Genomic DNA, 21798 nt, shown 5'->3' with positions numbered 1-21798 from the left:
GGGCTGTGGTAGATCTACTTTTACTTTGGAGAAAATAGTTACCATAGTAACTGTTGAAGAAATGAACCTCATGAGCTTCTTCTGTAACATCTGTCCACATCAGTCCTGCTGCACCACGACTCAGAGGAACTGGGACAAACATGACCTACAACAGATACAAATGACCTGGGTTTGTGTTTTTGTTTTTTTTAGAATGAGGGTAAATTAAAAAAAACTAATTTTTTGATTAGATACATGATTTTCAAATATTTTTCTTTTTGTAATTGTAATAATAATTTTCCATATATTATGTTTGTACTACAGATTTGAGTTTCAGAATATGATCAATCAATCAATCAATCAATCAATCAATATAAAGCTCTTTTCATATGGAAAGATATCACAAAGTGCTTTACAGATTACAACATTTGATATGATATGATATAACTCTTATATCCAGCAGAAGTCTGAAGTTCTGTCTAAAGCAGAAGCTCCATGACTTCCTTCTTCACTTCTCAGTCTGTGACTGAAGAGCGATGAGGCCTCTGACTTTTTACTGGAAACAAAGAGCTCACTGTATTTAGCCTCATGTTACTGTCACTCATGGTGTCTGACCTAAAGTCTCACTCTGAAGAAAGTCAACTCACGTTTACACTGAGAAGGTTGGAAGAGCGCCCCCTTGTGTCACCTTGCATCCAAATGCCCAGAACATGACAGCGGGTCAAAATGACCCACGAAGGCGACACGAGGGTTAACGGACTAATTAACTTCCTTTCACCGTGTTAGTCAATAGGAGCAGGGAAATATGTGCAGCTAAAGACACAATCACTCGTTTCACACAATGTAATCCAGGATCACATTAGCTTTTCTACGAGAACAATAGATTCTTCACTGATTTCAGGAGGAAGTCATGAGGGTGTAACGTTTGGCCTCATGAATCCAGCTGAGAAGACAAATGCACATGTTCAGCAAGTGATGTGAAGAGGCTAAAACAAAATACAGTCATTAATGGGAAGAGGCTAAATGAAAACCGTCTCAAATGCAATGAAAGCAGCGGAAGATGTGCAGAAAAGGCCCCTAAAGTGTTCACCACTGTAGATAGGTCTGCCCAGTGCATATACAGGTACATCAATATTTCTGCCTTCCAGACATATCTCCACAGACGTATATCCTCAGACTAGCAGCTGCTGTAGGCAAAAACAACAGCAACAACAAAACCTGTCCTTATGTGTATGTGTATGTCCGATCTTGTTATCCAAACAGCGTAGTTTTGGATAAGATGTCCCACTGAATCAGCTTCTACTGCCCTAGCTTAACCCTATAGTGAATCTAGCTACGTTTTTATGGTGATGGTATAGTTTCTAAATTGGTTTTGTCGAGGGTCACGAAAGGCTGAAAATGTAAAGATTGGTTTCAGGCAGGGAAGACATGGACAAAAGCACAATGAAAAGTTAGAGCCCCGGCAGGAGACTTTATAGATGTGGCTAATTGAGAGTGTATAGATTTGTTTGGGGAAAGCATCCCTCCCCTCAGGACAGTAAGGGGAAGTGAAGCGAAGGGGATGGAGAGGGAGAGGAAGAGAAAGCAGAAGAGTGAATCCAGCCCTCCAAATATATGCCGTCATTTCATGTTTTTTTCTACACGACAAATGTTGCAGTGCTAATTTGACACTGTTTGGAGCGTATATGAGTCCAGTCTTCTCAGTGTTAATGTGAATTGACTCTTTTCAGAGTTAACTTCAGGTCAGACACCATGAGTGACAGTAACCTGATCCTAAATACAGTGGGCTCTTTGTTTCCAGTAAAAAGGCTGAGGCCTCATTGCTCTTCAGTCAGTCACAGAGCGACAGGTGAAGAAGGAAGTCATGGAGATTACGCAGTTTTCCGGACAGAACGTTGAACTTCTGCTGGATGAAAGAAAGACATAAACTTCGTAACGTTCATTGTGTCTACTTGTGTTCAAGTATCACTTTTTAGGTTTGTTTTGTCAGACAATAAGTTTAGAGATGTTAAAGACGGCTGAAACATGTAAAGGTAAAAGATCTTTAACATCTCTAACCTTAGTGTCTGACAAAACAAACCTAAAAAGTGATACTGAAAGAAAGACATGCAATTAATTATTTTTAAATAAACAAAAAAAATGCAAAACTGACATTACCTTTACTTTATTAAAAGTTCCTATGAAGCATGGTGCAGCAAGAAGAAGCTCATGAGGTTAATTTCTTCAAAACCAGATGACCTATTGTTACTCCTTTGGATAGACGTTGTTGACGTTTATATTCAATATTGGTGTACCTTATGATTGTTTTCTTCTCTGTCATACTTGATACAAACAAACCCTTTCAGTTTCAGACTTCTGCTTATATCCAGCAGATGTCAGGATCATCATGACCTCCTTCTTCACGTGTTGGTTTGTGCCAGATTCGACAGAAGCATTGAGTTGAAGGTTCATTGATTTAATTCTCTAGTACCACTGTAAGAACAATAGCATTCAGGAAGGCTCCATATTTTAATGGCAATTTAAGTCAAACAGAATGTGGTTTTATTTCACTCACAGACAAATCAATAACATGGTTGAATCCTGAAACGCTGTAAATGCTGTTTTCATGGCACTTTGCCACTAGATGTCACTGTGGAGTGATTGTTTTGAACTGTGATTCGAGGCTCCGGCACAATCGCTTCAACTGCTTTGGAGTTTCATGAAGCTTCACTTTGCCCCTCCCTACCAGCAAGTATGGAGTGAACGCCATATTCTCATGCAAAGGCGCTATACAAATAAAATTCTTCTGACAGACTGAAGCGCCACGAAGCCTCCACCTTTTACTGGAAATAAAGAAAACCTTGAATTTAGTGTCATGTTACTGTCACTCATGGTGTCTGACCTTAAGTGAACTCTTAAGAGAGTTAATTCACATTTACGCTGGCACCAAACAGTGTCAAATTAACACTGGACAATTTGCTGTGTATGTCTTTTATTCTTCACAAACTTAGCAATGATTGAATAGTGTGATGCTTGACTGATAGCAACATGTGAGTGGGTAGTTTTCCACAGACCATGCTTTATTAGAGAGAAAATGTTAGCTTGTCGAGGCGTTTAATGCATGAGGTTTGGGAAAGTCATCTTATTCTAGTGTGGTGCCTCTCTGGCACTAATTGTCGTGGTAGAGAGGAAGCTGATGTGGCATTTTCAGCCTGGGCCGGTGTGGAGGAGGGTGGGTGTTTGACTCCTGTTTGACCCTGGCATGTCGGCTCTGATGAGGGCCGAGGCGAGCTGACATTTCCTTGACATTTCCAGCCACTCTCCTCCCGGCGCCGATGGCTTTAACAGTCAGCTGTATGCACCGGAGCAGCTGCTGCACCTCAGGGTTCTACCACGGGACATAGACTGGGGGGAATGCTCAAACTTTATCCTAACTTTAAGTGCCATAAAAAATCTACTTTTAGAGCTGTCTTACTCCAAAGCAAAATGTGTTATAGATTTAGTTTTTCGAGTTGTAGTGCAATAAGGTGCATTCGCTTTATGAATTAGACATTTTCTGTGCTGCAGGCATGCTTTAGTGAGGCATGGCGCCCTAATACCTGTGTTAACTTGTAATGAGTAGTGGACATACTCGAGCTTGGGCTTTTCTAATGCAAATGACTTATCACTCTGATTTTGAATAGTTGCTTCACAACTCGTCCAAATCATTGATACTGAGCTATTTGTGGAACGAGCGTGTTAATAGTACTAAAGCACTGATTTAGGTATATTTATAACCTGAACTGGATCATCACCAAAAAGTGCCGACTCTTTTGGCTCCCAAATGGCTCTTCATTATTTTTATATATACACTGAGACGCATCGCTGCTCCACACGTGTGATAACATTGTTTACTTTTCATTCCACAAACCCAGCGTAAGTCAATCAAACCACAAAACCGAAAAGATGAGGCGGATCGTTGTCAAATAAAAAGTGGCAAAACGTTTAAAAGCGAGAGATGAGCTGAGTACATTTATGGATGAGTTTAAGTTTGTAGATATCTTCATTCTGTGTAAACATCCCATTCTCTTACTCTTTGACTCTTTGCCATTCTCTATTTTTCCCTCATGCAACGTTAAAACAAAAAAAAGAAGACTGCTCATGTGTGAGCTCAGCTCTTCGTACCACCTCGTTCGAGACCGACCCATCACTAGCCTCAGTGCAATATAATGTGTGGTCCCCTGGGAGTTTTAGCAGAGGGCCCCAGGGTAACCTTGCTACACTGCTGGTCCTGAACCACTCGTCTACAAAAACATTTCTGTCTCTGACATGTTGGAGCCACAGGAACAATGTGGGCTCTGAGAAGCTCAGGGACTGCTAAAATGCAGCCAAATTGTGAATAATCTTCCAGAGACAGGCCTCTACTCTATTAATCAACACTGTCCTGAAAATAGTTCTATTAAGCTGAACTTTATCATGATCTCTTTCTTTTGAAGTGTGATTTTATACACTTAAATACATCCTCCTTGTTCTGTGACACACTCGCCTACTTTTATACCACATTAAAAATGTCCCCAGGCTATAAATTACATATTAAAATTCCCTCTGAGAAATCAAGTCCAAGACTGGAGAGTTTGAAGTCTGTTTAGGAGCTACTAAAGTGGAGCTGCTGCAAGAGGGCAAAGGAAACGGGACCTACAGTTTTGCAACATCTGCACATGTGTGAGGATTTTTCTCCCATCTTTAGCCGCTGCTGCTGTCTCCCAGAAAGGAATGGAAGTTACCACATTGGATAATAGCACGGTCGTGTTTCACACATGTCAATATAGAAAATGATCATGATAAAGTTTAGCTTAATAGAACTATTTTCAGGACAACTTCACAAAATAAACATCGCAATTTGTACTCTGACTTAAAAATAAGATGTTAAAGCTGATGTACAGCTTGAAGCAGGGGGACCACCCCCAAAATAAACTGCATTAATTAGGCCTGAACAGCCTGCCGTCGCAAGGGCCTATTGTAATCGCAATGCAGTGCGCCAAACGCACTGGACCTAAGTGCTCACGAAAACATGTCAACCATAAACTCACCGTCTCAAACCAGACCTCTGATGTGGGCCCTTTATACGTATTGCAGGAATATTAATGGGGGTACATGGCCAACTGTCACGGCTGTGTGTCAGTTGCAGTGTGTGTGTCATTGAGAGCTTTCCAAAAATGAATAATATTCCCAGCAAAACAATGTGGGCTCTGCTTGGGTTTGCCCACCTGTGTTATAAGTGGGTTTGTCCGCAGTTTCCACGTGGGCCCCATGTGTGTTGGCCCATGTGGGCTGGACCTTTACAAATCAAACTTAACCCTTTCTACTCTGTTTTTTTATACTTTTAGTCTCAGATCTTGGCATTTGGTCCCATTTGAGCCCAGCCCACACTGTGATTTGATTGGCTTCAAGCATGGCGCGTGAGGGCCGTTCAATGCCGCTTGCAGCTTTAATTTAGATTCTTCTTCCATCTTCCATCGCTCAATAAAAATTGAAGACAATGCAATGAGCTCTGTATTTTTTGTGTGAATTTACAGCACACTCTGTAATGCCTAAAATGAATCTATTTTACAACAACAAAAGGTCAGGTACCCCAGCTTTAAGGGGAGAAAACTCACTAAAACTTTCAACATTGACTAGCACTGTGTGGAAAATAGATGCTTTCGCCTGCAGCATCTCGCTATAACTAAATATTATATATTATTTAACTCTGAGGTCACTTTTACACGCTTGCTTAAAGTATCTCAATTTTAAACCAGGCTTTGACGTCACACATGTGAGTGACGGCATGACAGAAGCCAAAACCATCAGGATTGTTCGTAAATTGAGGCATTTGATGGCGATGCTAACTGAGCATGCTACAGAATTTGGATGTGTTTCCTAGAGCTTGTTTACTGTACTAATACGTTAGGATCAAATGCCATTCCTCCATTTGATTCCGTGCTTCCTTCCTGTCAACCAATCACTTTTTATTTTATATTTTTCATCCCCAGTAAATCCATCATTCTCTGCCTTCATCTTATCACCAAACATTTCTATTGAACAAACCATTCGCTCATTTGTCCACATCAGCTTAAGTCTCTTGTGGTTGAAAAATACATCGACTGCGAGTTCAATACACCAGCTATTACATTATTGACCCGCTGAATCCAGGCCATCCCTTTGTCTGAGGATCAATATCCGAAGCATGTCCTGAATTTCCAGATTAATACGAAGAGGTTAGGGAAAATAGCGCTTTGTAAAAACGTGCATGAGTGGAGAGAGAGGGAACGCGGTGTTGAAGTCTTTGTCACGGTTACTTCAGGGAGCATGTGCACACCCATTCATCACCACGGGGCTTCGGTGCACGTGCGGAAGTGTGAGCAGGCCTTAGGGTTTTAGAACTGACCTCCAACTGTCCTCTAACTCTAACTGTCCCTTTTTTTGTTTGTTTTATGGACACAGCAAGCCATTTATGACAGCACTCAAGAAACCCACTGTCAAGTTCAAACACATACATCAGGCTAATCTTCCATCAAAGTAAATATCCTATTACTTGCACCAATTACTCAAGTTTGTTCTCTGCATCGGTGCGCTACAAGTGTGAGAAACTAGTTTTGCAGAAGTTCCATTCATTATTTTCTCACCACACTCTTCTATAAGCACTCCACGATCACCACAAACGCGGATCAAAAGGGGTACTATATTGTTAGGCGTAGTAACCCCTGGAGTACTTTGATGATATTACTGTGCGGACATCGAAGTACTGACAACATTTGCATGACTGAGCGCACACACAAAGACCAAACAGGTACGCATCAACTCGTCTAAAGGTCAGCACACACTACACGACTTTTCTAGTCGTAAACGATTTTATATAGAATGGGGGGTCCACACTACACGACTGGATTCAGTGCGATTTTCGAACGTCTGAGGGTTCACACTTAACAACCGAGAATCGTAAGAGCGACACACTACACGATTCTGACAAACAGCTGATGTTTTATAACACAGCGCGTCTGTCCTCTCTACGGCTTCGAAAACTGACCCCAAATCCGCAAAGATAGGTCTGTGTTTGTGAGGGTGGGATAACGTGTGTGGGTCCCGATTGGTCAACGGTGTCAACAATGTCACAACACCGCAGTTCTAGGCTACTGCTACTACGAAGCCTTCAACTTGGCTATAGTTCTGTCAAATGGAGATAAAAGTTGGCGACAGGAAGAAGCGGGACGCATTTCAGTGTTTTTCTGTCTTTATATCACTCTGTCATTCACATTTGGCACGGTAAAATCATCCATGTTTCTCCCGTGCGTCCAAAATCGGGCTTAAAAATCAAACATGACACAACCTACGACTGGAGTCTAGTCGCGTCTTTCTACCGCCCACACTACACGATTCGAACGTCAGTCCAGTTGTGACCCCCCCACACTACACGACCCGACTCTGTGTGACTGCCTTCGACTAGATGCGACTCGATTAGTCTCGGCACGACTGAGAACTAGAGCAAAATCGGGCATAAAAGTTGTGTAGTGTGTGCTGACCTTAAGCTAGGGTGAGAACATATCTCAGTGTGGAAAAATGGTGGCTTGTTCCTTTAAGGTTATACTTTATTGTCTCCGTAGGGAAATTTGTCCTCTGCATTTGACCCATTCTTCGACTGGGACGACCTGTCGTCTAAGGAGCAGTGGACGATGGCAGTACCCAGGGACTCCATTTGTCGGGTGGAAACCTCCAAAATCTGAACTTCTGAACCCAACAAAAAACTAGCTACTTAACTTGACTAACTGTTCTGATCTGGGACTGATCCAGAGTCAGGTCTAGGTTCAGCAATATGAGCCTATAGAATAAGATGATCTGAACATCCTGAAGGACCAGGTTATTCCATCAGTGGATTTCTTCTCACCTGATAGCACAGGCATGTTCCATATTGACAAAGCCAGGATTCATCCGGCTCAGACTGTGACAGAGTGGTTCAGGGAGCATCAGATGGATTGGCAACTATAGATTCCAACCATCCATGTTCAATCCATCATTCGGAAATGGAAAGAGTATAGCACCACTGCAAACTTACCAAGACACAGTCGTTCACCTAAACTAACAGACCGAACAAGGAGAGCACTGGTAAGAAATGCAACCAAGTGCCCCAAGATAACTCTGGAGGAGCTGTGAAGTACTGCCGCTGAGCTGGGGGAATCTGTACAAGTATAAGTCGTATCTACACAAATCTGGCCTTCATGGACGAGTGGCAAGAAGAAAGCCATTATTGAAAGGAGGCCATAAAAAATCCCGTTTGAAGTTTGCTAGAAGTCATATGGAGGACACAGCTCCATGAGGAAGAAGGAGCTTTGGTCAGATGAGACAAAAATTGAACTTTTTGGCCCAAATGCAAAACGTTATGTATGGAGCAAACCTGACACTGCTCATTGTCCTGAGTGCACCGTCCCCAGTGTCAAATATGGGGGGGGGGGGGGGGGATGGATGGAGCCAAATACAGGGACATTTTGGAGGAAAACCTGCAGGAGTCACAAGAGAACTGAGGCTGGGGCGGAGATTCACCTTCCAGCAGGACAATGACCCAAAGCACAATGGAATGGTTAAAAAAAAATAAAAAAATAATGTGTTAGAATGGCCCAGTCAAAGTCCTGACCTAAATCCTATTGAAAATCTGTGGAAAGACCTGAAAACTGCTGTTCACAAACGCTCTCCTTCTAATCTGACAGAGCTTGAGTTGTTTTGTAAAGAGGAATGGGCTAAAATGTCAGTCTCTACATGTGCAAATCTTGCAGAGTCAGACCCCAAAAGACTTGCAGCTGTTATTGCAGCAAAAGGGGGTTCCACAAAGTATTCATTCATGCTGTGTGAATACTTATGCACGCCCCACTTTTCGGTTTTCTATTTTTTGAAAAATAACAGAATCATGTATCAATTTGCTTTCACTTCACTGTTGTCTGTTCCTTGTGTGTGAATAAAATATTTATGTTTAGGGTTGTAAACCTGACAAAACGTGCAAAAGTTCAAGGTGTTTTAGTACTTTCGAGAAGCACTGTAACTCCCTTTATAGCCCAGGCACATTTTGGTCCGGGCACAAAAGCTTTACATACCCAAAAGCTATTGCTCATTAAAGAAAGATCTTACAGCCCACACATGCTTCAAAGCAAATCTTATTTCAAAGAATTGGTCCACTCGTTTCCGAAGGTATGCAAATCGAAAATGCACAACTTGCACAACTTACTTTTTACCTCGGAAAACCACTTCAAATTTCTGCCAGTTTGTACGGCTGTAAAAAATTGTTGTACAATTATACGTGGCTCAATACAGTTGCACAACCCGACCCACTGTTACTACAACTCGTACGACCTGCCCCCACATTCGCTCCCCAATCCTTATCGCGTTTCAAACTCCTGCTCGGGTATTGCTCTACATTACGCCCACCGCCTCTTGTATCTGCGCAAGAACCAACGAGAAACCCTCTTTTTCTCCCCCCATCGGGACCCCGGGCTCCACAGCTCCGTTTAGATGATGATTTCCCCCAAGTACTCCACAATCATTCAGATAACACCGCCTTGGCTTGCTCCCCGTCAGCCAGAGAATTGGAACAAGCGCATCCACTCTGTGTGTTTTCTATTGATCTCCGACTATGAGCTGAACAATACAAGCAATACAAGAAATGAGTGGTAATAATTGGGAGACGTGGCGGGTCTCACAATGCGGCATAATTTCTGATGTTTTGTGACAGGATTCGGCTGCGGGGGCTTTGGAGAATGTCGAAATTTAGGTCACGGGTTTCGTCATGTGAAGTGTAAAGCTCCAGTCCCGTAAGAAAACACTTTGCGGTTTGTTGATATAGAGAAGAAGACGAGGTAAGTCCCAAAATAAGTGTCCCACTTTTAGCAGTGTGCCATGAAGTCACAACACTACGTGCTGCATCTGAATGAGCTGCTAACTTCAACTGCAGTCGCGAAAGAGTCGAGCGGAGATTCTTAAAACCCAGACCATGTGCGTGATACCTTCTCCACACAATGCTGTAGGCTTCTCCTCGCTGAACGTTGACGGACTTTAAGCAAGGAGAGCTTGACGGACCAATCTTTGCACCGGAGCATACAGTAGAACACAATCTTATTTAAGATTCTGATAATCATATGACCTGGCTCAACGTTTTTGTGACGTGTAACTGTTCATTGCAAGTGAGAAGATGATCAGGAAAAGGTAAACCGTCTATTCTTGGAATTTGGAAGTCGCCTTCTTGGTCTTTGTTGCCCACCAATGGTTTGGAACATAAAAAATCCACGGATCATTTTTAGACATCATCTACATTGTGTGGTGGTTCAAAGGTTCAATCGCTGCAAGGACCACATTGAAGGAGGAAAGAGAGTATATAAATGAAGAGCTTGTCAGGTGGCCAATAAGTATGAGGATGACATACTATCCAGACTCACTGCTGTACTAGTGATTGAGCCTGGTCACTGCAGGATCAAATACATTTTCTAGGGCAGAGCAAACCCAAGCAAACCAATCAGCAAAGTGGCACTATCAGCGGGTCAACGTTTATTTTAAATTCAATCAGCTCTCTTGTGAAGTCTTCTACATTTAAATTTTGAAATTCGAGATTTTGTTCCATTCAATCTATTGATGCAAGAGGTCAATAGTTAGACAAGCCATATGATGTACAAATCTACATAATAGGAGTCATTGGAGCATGAGATTGACTGACAGATCAGTGCAGCGGCTGCTGTAATGTGGGCTCTGCTTGAGTTCGCCCACCTGGGTTACAAGTGTACATTCACACTGAGACACTGGTTGGAAGGGCGCCCCCTTGTGTCCCTTTGCGTCCAAATACCAGGACCATAACTGGAACCAGATCTTACTCTTTAGAGTAGAAAGGGTTAAGTTTGACTTGTAAAGGTCCAGCCCACATGGGCCAACACACATGGAGCCCACATGGAAAGTGCGGACAAACCCACTTATAACCCAGTTGGGCAAACCCAAGCAGAGCCCACATTGTTTGCTGGCTGGGCTCCACTGTTCAATGGTTCAAAGAGAGGATTGTAGCTTCAACCAAAGTTTATCGGCCAGGTGACACCCACACGGCTCGTCACCTGCTGCCGACGTTTGTTTATACATTGTGTTTGCCTGGATACTTCATTTGCCTGATCTTTACATTGTCTTGTTTACTGTTTTGTTTCATTTGCATCGGGTGATACAAAACCATTTATTGATTGATTAACTGATCGTAGTGACTATCACGCTTCTGATGTTACTAGCTGAGACCCGGCCTTTGGCCGGGCCTCGCTAGTCTCCACATTTGATATTCTGAGATTGTGAGTGATTACAAAGAAATGTCCAACCCGTCACACAGTTCAGCTGTCGACCAGTGGTTCCCAACCCATTCCAAAAACTATGGCCACTACAAATGAGTAAAAGAATGAAGGCAAAATTTGTTTTCAAACAAACTACAATTGGAGTGTTTGATGCACCCGTGCTCCTTTCTTATAAACTACAACGACAATATTTTCGCTAAACTCGGGGAACAGGATTCAAGAGACAGTGGAATAATGATGGATAAATATTAGGGGTTCAGCTCTAACGGTTTGGTTCACGGTGCAGGACCCGTGGTTTGGTGCATGACGGTAGTGTACAATAAAAAAAATAATGAGTAGGTTGTGAACTGAAATAACCTAATGATCGTTGTTAGACAGTATTTATAACCTTACAATAAAATTGGCAATGCTTTCAAAGCTGCTTTAGAATAAAATGTACCTCTGGGCTCACAATACGTGAAAGCAAAATAGAAAACAAATGATACAGCAGCAAAGTAAAAACAAAACAAAAAAAACTACGCAGTGCAGGCCATGCGCTCGTTAAGTGGTAGTTTCATTTTCGCTTTTACTCACACGGAGGATAAATCAGTCGGAGCAGCGCGATTGATTAGAGGCTCGCGTTTGAGCAGGTTTTGGGCACGCACGCACACGCACACACATACACACACGCACGCACACGCACACATCGCCCTGTTTGGATGCGCACGCGCACATACACACACGTACGAACACACACACGCGCGCGCACACACACATCGCCCTGTTTGGATGCGCGCACACGCACGGCAGTCAGATGTCGTGCACTCGCGTTTTTGTGACAGCGGGTTGTCCTCGGACAGCAGCACCGCGGTCCATATGGACCCGTGGCCAATGGCCGCGGCCGGTGGGACCGTCACGTGGGGGCCGGCCGCGGATGTAATAATAATAATAAGAGTAATAATGAGCGCTTTTCCAGACACTCAAAGTCGCCTAACAATTTGGTGCATTATTCATGGACAGGCAACCAGTCTGCGCACATCCCCAAACACCAACCACGCACACACTCAGTACTGTCGCCAGGCTTCCTGGTGTTCCCAAACGGTCTCCCATCCCAGTCCTAACCAGGCCCTTCCCTGCTTAGCTTCCGAGGAACGGTCTCCCATCCCAGTTCTAACCAGGCACTTCCCTGCTTAGCTTCAAAGTCGGTATGGGAAATAAACATGGCGGCGCCCATGCGGCGGCCATTGAGATTGCGTTTTCTATGATAGATGTGTTAAAGGAACAGGCCACAGTTCTTCCATAGTGAGATATGTTCTTACCTGAGCTTAGACGAGTTGATCCGTACCTGTCTGGTCTTTATGTGTGCCTGTGGAAGAGCGCAGTAGCATCCAACATCACCCCCGTTAGGAGCTATAGGAATACATTGGGAAAGGCCAATTGCTAACAACATCTTTGGTCGTTTTGCATGACTGAGGGCACACACAAAGACCAGACAGGTACGGATCAATCCTTTCAGCAGAGGCGAGTGCCCCATGCTTGAGGCAGTGTTGATTTCAACTGAAAAGTGCAAAGATAGTAATATACGGAGTCAGACCTGTTTATGGGCTGTATTGCTTGTGACTAGCGATGCACCGATGTTGTATTTTGCTGACGAGACGCGACATTGACATAAGAGTTGTAGCGAGGAGCGTTCCATCAGACACCGTCTGATGTCCATCGCAGCTCATCTTTTATCGTTCTATTTATCTTTACCTCCGTCTCATTGTGACCTGACAACCTGAGCTACTACTCCCCCCGACGAGAGGTCCTTCGCCCACACAGTTCTAGTCCACTGAGAAGAGCACAGTTCCACTTGATCCAAAGAGTATACGATGCTCTCCGCAGTCTGACTTGAATGTCTCGTCTGTTTACTCCCCTCTTTTTCCTGTTGCTCCTCTCGCAGCTGTTGAGGTCCTAGTTTTTGGAAAGAGAAGCCTCTGCAGATGAGCTTTCGACGCCATTCTGACCATTATATGCAAACCGCATAATAAGTTACAAAACTCACTGACTGTTGATGTATTGTCGGTCATTTAAAGCTGCATTACCCGCCGGTTTGAACACACTCTCGACTCCTCTGCGTTTCATCCGTGGATTTTTATCTTATTCAGGGGACTTCACGTCGCCAGAGTGACGCTGCTCGCTAACATGTGATGGTATATTGCTCGAGGGGAGAGCGAGGTGACCAGACTGATCTCCCTGTGTATACAAATGACAGGGGGTTATCATTCTGGACTTGCAGGCTAATACACTGAATTACTTACTATGTTGTCATGAAAAATATGTGCTGTTGGACTTTGCCGTGTGAGACTCCTATTTAGTTGTCCGCAGGTCTCCAAAATACACTTGTGTCGCCGTCCTGTCGTCAGCCGACTGAGGAAGAGGAGCGATGCGTCTGTCTCCTGTTCATATGTCCCTCTGGAGTCTGATTCATGAGGCTGCCATCTTTCTCTCTCTCTCTGTCCCCCTCTCTCCATCTCTCTCTGTTTCTGAGGGTGGTAATAAATGGGGGAGGCGTTCCTGTTTGATACATGTGTCCGAGTCTGCCCCACACCGAGCATCTGTCAGCGGCGCGGAGCCAGAATACAAATGCACTGAGACCTTTGGAACGAGCCTCGCTGAATAACCAAATAAACGGAATGCGCCGCAGGTAACAGGCTCACGCTCTCTGGTGGGACTCGGATGAGGACTGCTTTTTAGTCCTGGTTTAGACACAGTTTAGTGCTTAGTTTGGCAAGTTTGGCAGTTAATGATGGAGCCACGCTTTTTCTGAAACTTGACAATTGGTGGTTTCATCGCTCTGACCATTGCGTCATTCGGTGGGGTCTCTCTTCTCTCCTCTGTTCTCCCCATGTCTGTTTAGGTTTAGGATAGCGTGTAATAGTGAATATTTGTGAGTTCACACACAAACACATGAGGATCCATCACGCGCCGCTCCCGCCGGTCTGTTTGAGTCTGAACCAAAGGTGGTTTGAACACGGCCACGATGAGAAAACACAAGGCATGCTGCTATACTTAAAGTGTAGCAACGGCCTTATAGTCTGGGCTTTGTACAATAGACAGAAAGGATGTCGGAGCTTCCTAATAGACACTGAACACACCTTGTATTTAGAGTTGTGTTTTCTTGCTTCTGTCCTTAACAGTGTTGAGGCTAACGTATTACAAAAATAATGTGTTACAAAAATATATAACTTTTTTCAGTAACTAAGGAATATAACATATTACTTGAACAAAATACAGTAATTAGTCATTACAATTTAAAGGGGCTAGATGCAAGTTAGCCATTTTGTACTCACTACTGCCACCTCAGGTCATTGGTGTAACTGCACCTTCTATATTAAGCTCGTGCATGACGGCACTTCGGACCCGAATTAACACCGTTTTGAGTGACAGTGCAGGATTTTAGAGGCAGTTGTGGTGAACAGGTCTGAGCTCATTCTACACATTAGGACACTGTTGGGACATGTAGGGGGAGGAAAATACGTATTTTTTACTTCTTTAGCTTAGCTTTTAACTGACTAATCTATTTATTTAATCTTAATATATAAAAAATATATATATGGGAGGTTGTGCCAGGCGTATTTTTTTTAAATTTCATAATCTGTAAAGCACTTTGTGATACCTTTCGGTATGAAAAGCGCTTTATAAATAAAGTTTGATTGATTGATTAATTTTGACATTTTTAAACTCTGTGTAGTCCCTTTAAGTAACTCGAGTACATTTAAATGTATGAACAAAAAAATGCCAAAGCATGTCACATTTTCTTTAATCATTAATTGTCCGTGAGAGTAAATAGATAGAATAGATAATTTTTTTCACTCAAACTTGGCTGTAAATACTGTTTAAGTGGCACTAGCCCATGGTTAGCTTTGCCCATTAGCCTGCTAGATCCTTCGTGATTCCATTAGTGTGCCGGGGCCTCCGACCCCAATCATCCCATCAACACTTGTATTAACCTAACCTATACCTGACAAACACACAACATCTGGCATGTGCTTGATCCAGTAGGCAGAAGAAAAAGAAAAAAACACAGCTCCAAATGTGCGTCCTCATCCTGAACGATCCCAGACTGATGCCATTGCAAATGCTATTGGCAGTGTAATATCTGTCTGGCTCTTCTCTGCTTAGCGACATGTTACGACGGATGGAAAATAGCCCGCAGCTATAATCCGGCGCACTGTTCTTACATGCACGAGTCCCATGTGTGCTCATTAACATGCACTGTCCCGGCCAAAGTAAACAAGTAAATAAATCAATAAACACTGCACTATTTATATCTAAGGCTGATTTGCAATGTCTGTCTCTGAAAGGGCTTTATAAGCAGTGGTTCCCAAACTGGTGCGCAGAACCAGTACAAAGGCAGGAGACGTTATTTTCACTACTTTTTTATTTCAGTGTGTTAAGCCAAGACCTGCTATGGCTCCATTATATGCCCTCAGAGTGGGTTTTAGAGGTATGAACCTGTACGCTCAAGTTTGCGGACAACACCCCCCTCATCGGGTTCATCTCGGACGGGGATGAGTCCTCCTACGTGGACCGGCTGGCGTCCTGGTGCAGCCACAACAACCTGGAGCTCCATGTAAACATATGATCAAATACAGAGACAGAAGAAGATAAGATAAGATTGCCTTTATTGATCTCACAAGGGAGAAATTTACTTGTTTCAAGAAAAAAGAAAACCTGAGCCTCTTGAGGTTAGGTTATTGCAGTAGTCGAAACCTCAACTGCGATTCGATAAACCAGGCTCTAAAAAAGTTTTTCAAAAGTCCATAGTTAGACTAATTCCGCTCGCCTCCTTTCAGTCGAAGCTGCTCCTGTTTCCCAAATGCCTTGTTTTTCCTCTTGTGGGTTCATGTGTGTGCTCCCAACAAGCCGATCCATGTTTTTACTGTGGAATTTAATCGGTCCATGATAAAAAATGCCAATGGGCGCGTGAAATCCTTCTCACACACAAATTGAATAGATTGACGGGAGCTCATAATGAACCAGCCGCCACCGTTATTTCTATGTTTTGATGCATTTGTTGGAGCCATGTTTTTGGCCTGGACGTGCTCGGCCTGACTCCAACACAAACAAAGTGGTTCAAATTTACAAAAACAGTTAAATTTTTTTGTGTCTGAATCCCCAAAACAAGACATACCAAATATGCCTGATCAGATATGAGGAGGAGGAGGTTGTGGGTTAGACTCCTCCTCTCCAAACACATGGAGCTGAAATGGTGGAAAAGAAAAGCTATTTGCGATAAATTGAAGTGTCAGAGCGTGCCTTACAAATGCAAACATACGCCGAGGTTGTTAAGGGCCCATGTTCTCGGCCTCTGACAGCTCCAAATCAGCCGCATGCCGTGTGCTCCTGTGTGTGCTGGTGCTCTGTGCGTCCGGAGTAATGAGTATTTGCGCTCGCTGACGTACTGAGATGAAAAAGCATTGGCCATTTTGACTCGCAAAATGGTCTGAAAAGAACACGGTTTCCCCTCGTGAGTTAAGACCTTGGTTTTTAGGCTCTCTGATTCATTTTGTCCATTTTAAAACGCACTCGCTGTTTTCGTTTTATTTTCCATTTTGCAGAAAATAAATGTGAGCTTACAGCCTATATGCCAGTGTGATAGATAATTTGAAAGCCAAGACCTTCTAGTTTCTAAAAATATGTGTGAGAGCTGCGTGAGTGAAACACAACTTATGCTACATTTGCCGTGCTTAGCCCTAATCATATCCCGATTAGGGTTAATAATGCTAAGCCCCTGATCAGGGGGAACGGCAGGTCAAAGGTGAAGTTGTTTCCACTGTTTTGTGTTTTTAAATGGTTCAGTTTTTCGTCATTGGGTTTTGTAAATTAATGAAATTCACTTTGACAATTTAAGGCGCAGGTGCAAACAATGATTTTTACACAGTGTTGAGATTTTTAGCTAGTTTTCTCCCTTAACTTGTTATCTACCAGTTTAGGGTTAGGAATTATGCACATCCAAATCTCAAAGCGTATGGACTTACTTCCTATGTGCGTATGACTGGAGCTGCTGTCAGAGGAGACTGTGAACTCCCACTCAGACAAACAGCCTTTTCTCAAAACATCCTTCAGTCCAGGGCGCAAACATCTGGAACTGAATACCCCTGTTAGTGAGGGAATGCATAAGCCTCCCCACATTTAGCAATCAGTTACGGGTCGTCCCTAGCCTGGCTATCGCCAGACTAAAATCACAATGAATCACACAAATGTCTATCATGCGTCTGCACGAATAAGCCAATCGTATCATCGTATCTGATGACGTACCCGCTGTAAACTTTCGAGCTAAACTATTTAGAACACGGCCTAAAGCTTGATCAAAAAATAGCGTTGTGTCTGCTGCTGTCATGTTTGATCCGTAAATAAACTTTTTTTTTTAAATCCGTAAATAAACTACAAGCTTCCGTATATCGAATAGCGCGTCATCGCCTTGCTGTCCCTCCTCGTTCTGTGATTGGTTCCCAAATCCATGCGAAAATTTCGGCCATGGTCCCCAGAGCACAGCAGTCTGGTGTCAACCAGACGAAAACTCTCGAAAGTATTCATACACTTTGAACTTTTGCACATTTTGTCATGTTTACAACCCTAAACATAAAGATTTTATTTTGATTTTTTCACTGAACGTTCACACACAAGTAACTGACAACTGTGAAGTGAAAGCAAAATGATACATGATTCTGTTATTTATTTTTTTTAAATAGAAAAGTGAAAAGTGGGGCGTGCATAAGTATTCATACAGCATGAATGAATACTTTTTGGAACCCCTTTTTGCTGCAAAAACAGCAGCAAGTCTTCTGGGGTTTGACTCTGCAAGATTAGCACATGTAGAGACTGACATTTTAGCCCATTCCTCTTTACAAAACAACTTAAGCACTGTCACATTAGAAGGAGAGTGTTTGTGAACAGCAGTTTTCAAGTCTTTCCACAGATTTTCAATAGATTAGAGACTAAGACTTATAGTTGTCCCATGTACAGATTCCCCCAGCTCAGCGGCAGGACTTCACAGCTCCTCCAGAGTTATCTTGGGGCACTTGGTTGCATTTCTTACCAGTGTTCTCCTTGTTCAGTTTGTTAGTTTACGTGAACAGCCGTGTCTTGGTAAGTTGGCAGTGGTGCTAAACTCTTTCCGTTTCTGAATGATGGATTGAACAGTGCCCCGGGAGATGTTTAAATCTTGGGAAATCTTTGTATAACTTAACGCTGCTTTAAACTTCTCCAGAACTGTATCCTTGACCTCTCTGGTGCTCCTTGACCTTCAGGATGTTGTTTAGTGACCAATACTCTCCGACCACAGCTCTGAGGGCCTAAAAGAACAGCTGAAATTATACTGAGGGTAGATTACACACAGGTGCCTCTATTTAACTGTTAGGCCGAGGTGTGAACATTCTGGAGTCATTAGGAATGTTTTAAAGGCAATTTAATGCACTCAGAAAATGCTGTATGAATACTTATGCAAGCCCCACTTTTCACTTTTCTATTATTTGAAAACTAACAGAATCATGTATCATTTTGCTTTCACTTCACAGTTGTCTGTAACTTGTGTGTGAACGCTCAGTAAAAAAATACAAATAAAATCTTTATGTTTAGGGTTGTAAACATGACAAAATGTGCAAAAGTTCAAGGTGTGTGAATACTTTTGAGAGGCACTGTATGTTCTTGCCTGAGCTTAGACGAGTTGATACGTACCTGTCTGGTCTTTGTGCCCGTGGAAGAGCTTGGTCACTTCTAACTTCACCCCCGTTTGGAGCTATAGGAATACAATGGGAGAGGCCGAATGCTAACAACATCTTTGGTCATTTTGCGTGACTGAGGGCATGCACAAAGACCAAACCGGTACGCATCAACTCTAAGCTCAGGTAAGAACATATGTCATTGTATGTATGTAAAAATGGTGGCCTGTTCCGTTAAGAATTGACTCCGCCCCGATCCCTCTTCTTTGTTGCCATGTGCATAATGACTCACTGGCACAGCTGATCAGGCCTTTGACAGTAAACAGCATGCCTGCCACATCATACAGTCAGAGTGAAGCTGTCAGTTTTTGGCAATAAACCACAAAATCTTTGTTTGGAAGATCTGTGGGACAAGGAAACGTGCAAAAGCCGTTGGAGCTATTTTTCACAAATTTTTTACCATGCTGTTGCGGCGGACAAAGCGCACAAAGAAGCAAGTTTCTATTGTCGATTGAAATAAACATAGTTGAAACGTTCAAACACAACCTTCAGATTGATTTAATTTTTTTTTTTTATTGATATCAGGCTATTCAATGGAAAATCGATGAATCAAATAATAAAACCCAGCCCCAGTAGTGAACATACCTTTAAACCTTAATCTATCCATGATTTAGATTGTGTGCCTGAAAATGCAGGCAATTTTGGCCCTTTTTCTTTCCATATGAAAACAAAATGACTGAAACGTTGTAATACATTTTTCCCACTCATATCCATGTCAGTCATCTGCCGCAAAAGCGTCTCGCCATATAAACATCTGCTGTACATAACGGAGATTCTGGCGAGGGCTTGTCTATAATGAGCTGTGGCAAACCAATCCTCAGCCGATCCACAAGTCAAACGAGAGGCGGCTGTTTCCCGTTATGTCCAAACTTGCCACATGATCACTCAACCTGCGGCTAATCCTGCTCCTGCCCGCCCGCCTCCCAGTGCCTCCGTGGGGGGCAGCCTAACGAGACGTGTCCACGCGAGGTGAACTGGATCTTCTAAACGGCCCGTGATCAATGAGCATGAGAGTCGATGGAAGCGAGTCAGGCTGATGAAGCTGTTGCCCCGGAAACGGACGATTCTTGAAGGCTTCATCTGGTCTGTATGGGTTTTATGATGATGCTGAAAGCCGGCAAAGTGCCAAGCAGCCTTAACCTCCAGTTTGCCATTTGTTGTTATATTTTACATTTATCTTTAACAGCATTCATAGGCTTCGCACACGCTGCTCTTTGGAGATTCATCTGCAGATCTTCAACAATGTTTAGGTCAGGGGACTGTGAAGGCCATTGAAAACCTTCAGACTTGATGTGATCCGTTTTTCATTTAATATATATGTTTGTGTTGTGAATGGGACAGTGCATATTAATGAACAGACAACTAGTGCTGTAAATGTGCCGGATTTAACTCAAGGCTAATTTCCATCCGCAGTCCCATGAGGAGGCATAGCTTGCCATTAGGCATGGCAGGCAGTTGCTTGCGGCACCCAAACCAGCAGGGGCCCCGGGAGGGCCAACAGATTTAACAGAAACAGCCAAGAGAATAAAATCACTACACAGCAGCAGTGACAAGGTGCAATGACAATTGGCCGTCATAGGCGAAAATTAGAATATCGTGAAAATTTCATTTATTTCTGTCATACATCTTAAAATGTGAAACTATATAACTAACCGTAAGTCCGTAAAAGCGAGCCGAGTTTAACACAGGATGGAGAATCTTATGTTTGCAGTTTACATTGGAGCGCGCTGTTCAGTTGCCGTCACTAAAGCAGCCACATCCAATGAGATTGACAGAGAATCGACATTTTAGCACTTTTTTTTACTATCTTACAATGTTGCTCTCTACCCACTTGCACATCTTTGACTCATTTTTGAATCTTCCCCATTCTTTGCAGCACTGCAGCAGTTCCCAATAACCTCCACTCTAGGTCCTATATATCCAGGAGGTGTTTTCCTCACCGCTCAATCTATGGCTTGCTTTAATCTGCAGTACAGTATTTGTTGTATTGTTTTCAATACCTGTGCTATAACGATACTTGGTTTTTGATATATAATCATAAAAAAAGAACAATAATGTTTTTGTTTTGTTTGTTTGTTTCCATAAATGACTTTTTGTTTTAAAGCAGTATTTAGTAACTTGTTTACCTTAATAAATCCTGTTCGTAGTCCCTCTGGGGGTAATATAAATGTTAATGAATGGGATGATTGGGGGGTCTTTCATCTCCCCCTGGTGTCTGGCCGGAAAACCACACTTGCAACTTGACTGCCACCGGACCGGAGCCACCAATACACACTAATAGAATCACGAAGAAGAAGCTAACAGGCTAACGGGCAAAGCTAACTGCGGGCTGGCGCCACTTAAACAGTATTTACAGCCAAGTTTGAGTGAAAAAAATTATCTCCATTGTGTAATTGGATGTACAATATCCCTCTCTCCCTTTGTCTTTTCTGTCAGTGCAGTATTTACTCTCACGGACAATTAATAAGTTAAAAAATCGCAACTTGCTACGACACCTGCAAGAGTTACTTAGTACTGCTTTAAGTAGGCCTAGCAACGCTATTTAACGTGAGTATTAAGGCAAACCAGGGGAAACCAGGCAAACTCCAATATCCATCATGCTCTTTTTGCCCAGTAAGTTTTACAATCACTAAATTGTATCGATAAATTTGATCCATCACCAAACCATCATAGTTCTCAAACTGCCTTCAGGACAAAATATGTCGAATCCATTTTGTGAGGAAGAATGGTGAAAAATCCCTCAAACTCCTGGGACTAAAAGGCAGAGTGAAGCTCTGGAC

At 42.9% G+C, this 21798-nt stretch overlaps 1 long non-coding RNA gene across 1 annotated transcript in view; it reads right to left on the bottom strand.

The window, feature by feature from the left end:
* The window catches only part of LOC306961973, a 333958-nt gene extending 312466 nt beyond the window's left edge, over positions 1–21492 (bottom strand). Inside the window, exon 1 of the long non-coding RNA XR_013792801.1 lies at positions 21252–21492. This is a non-coding gene — a long non-coding RNA (uncharacterized lncRNA). The remainder of the gene's footprint in view (positions 1–21251) is intronic.
* Between the last annotated feature and the right edge of the window lie 306 nt (positions 21493–21798).

This window comes from Gobius niger (genome assembly GCF_951799975.1).
Source record: "Gobius niger genome assembly, chromosome: 4".
Classification (NCBI taxonomy): Eukaryota; Metazoa; Chordata; class Actinopteri; order Gobiiformes; family Gobiidae; genus Gobius; species Gobius niger.
This window is presented reverse-complemented; position numbering and strand designations above follow the sequence as displayed.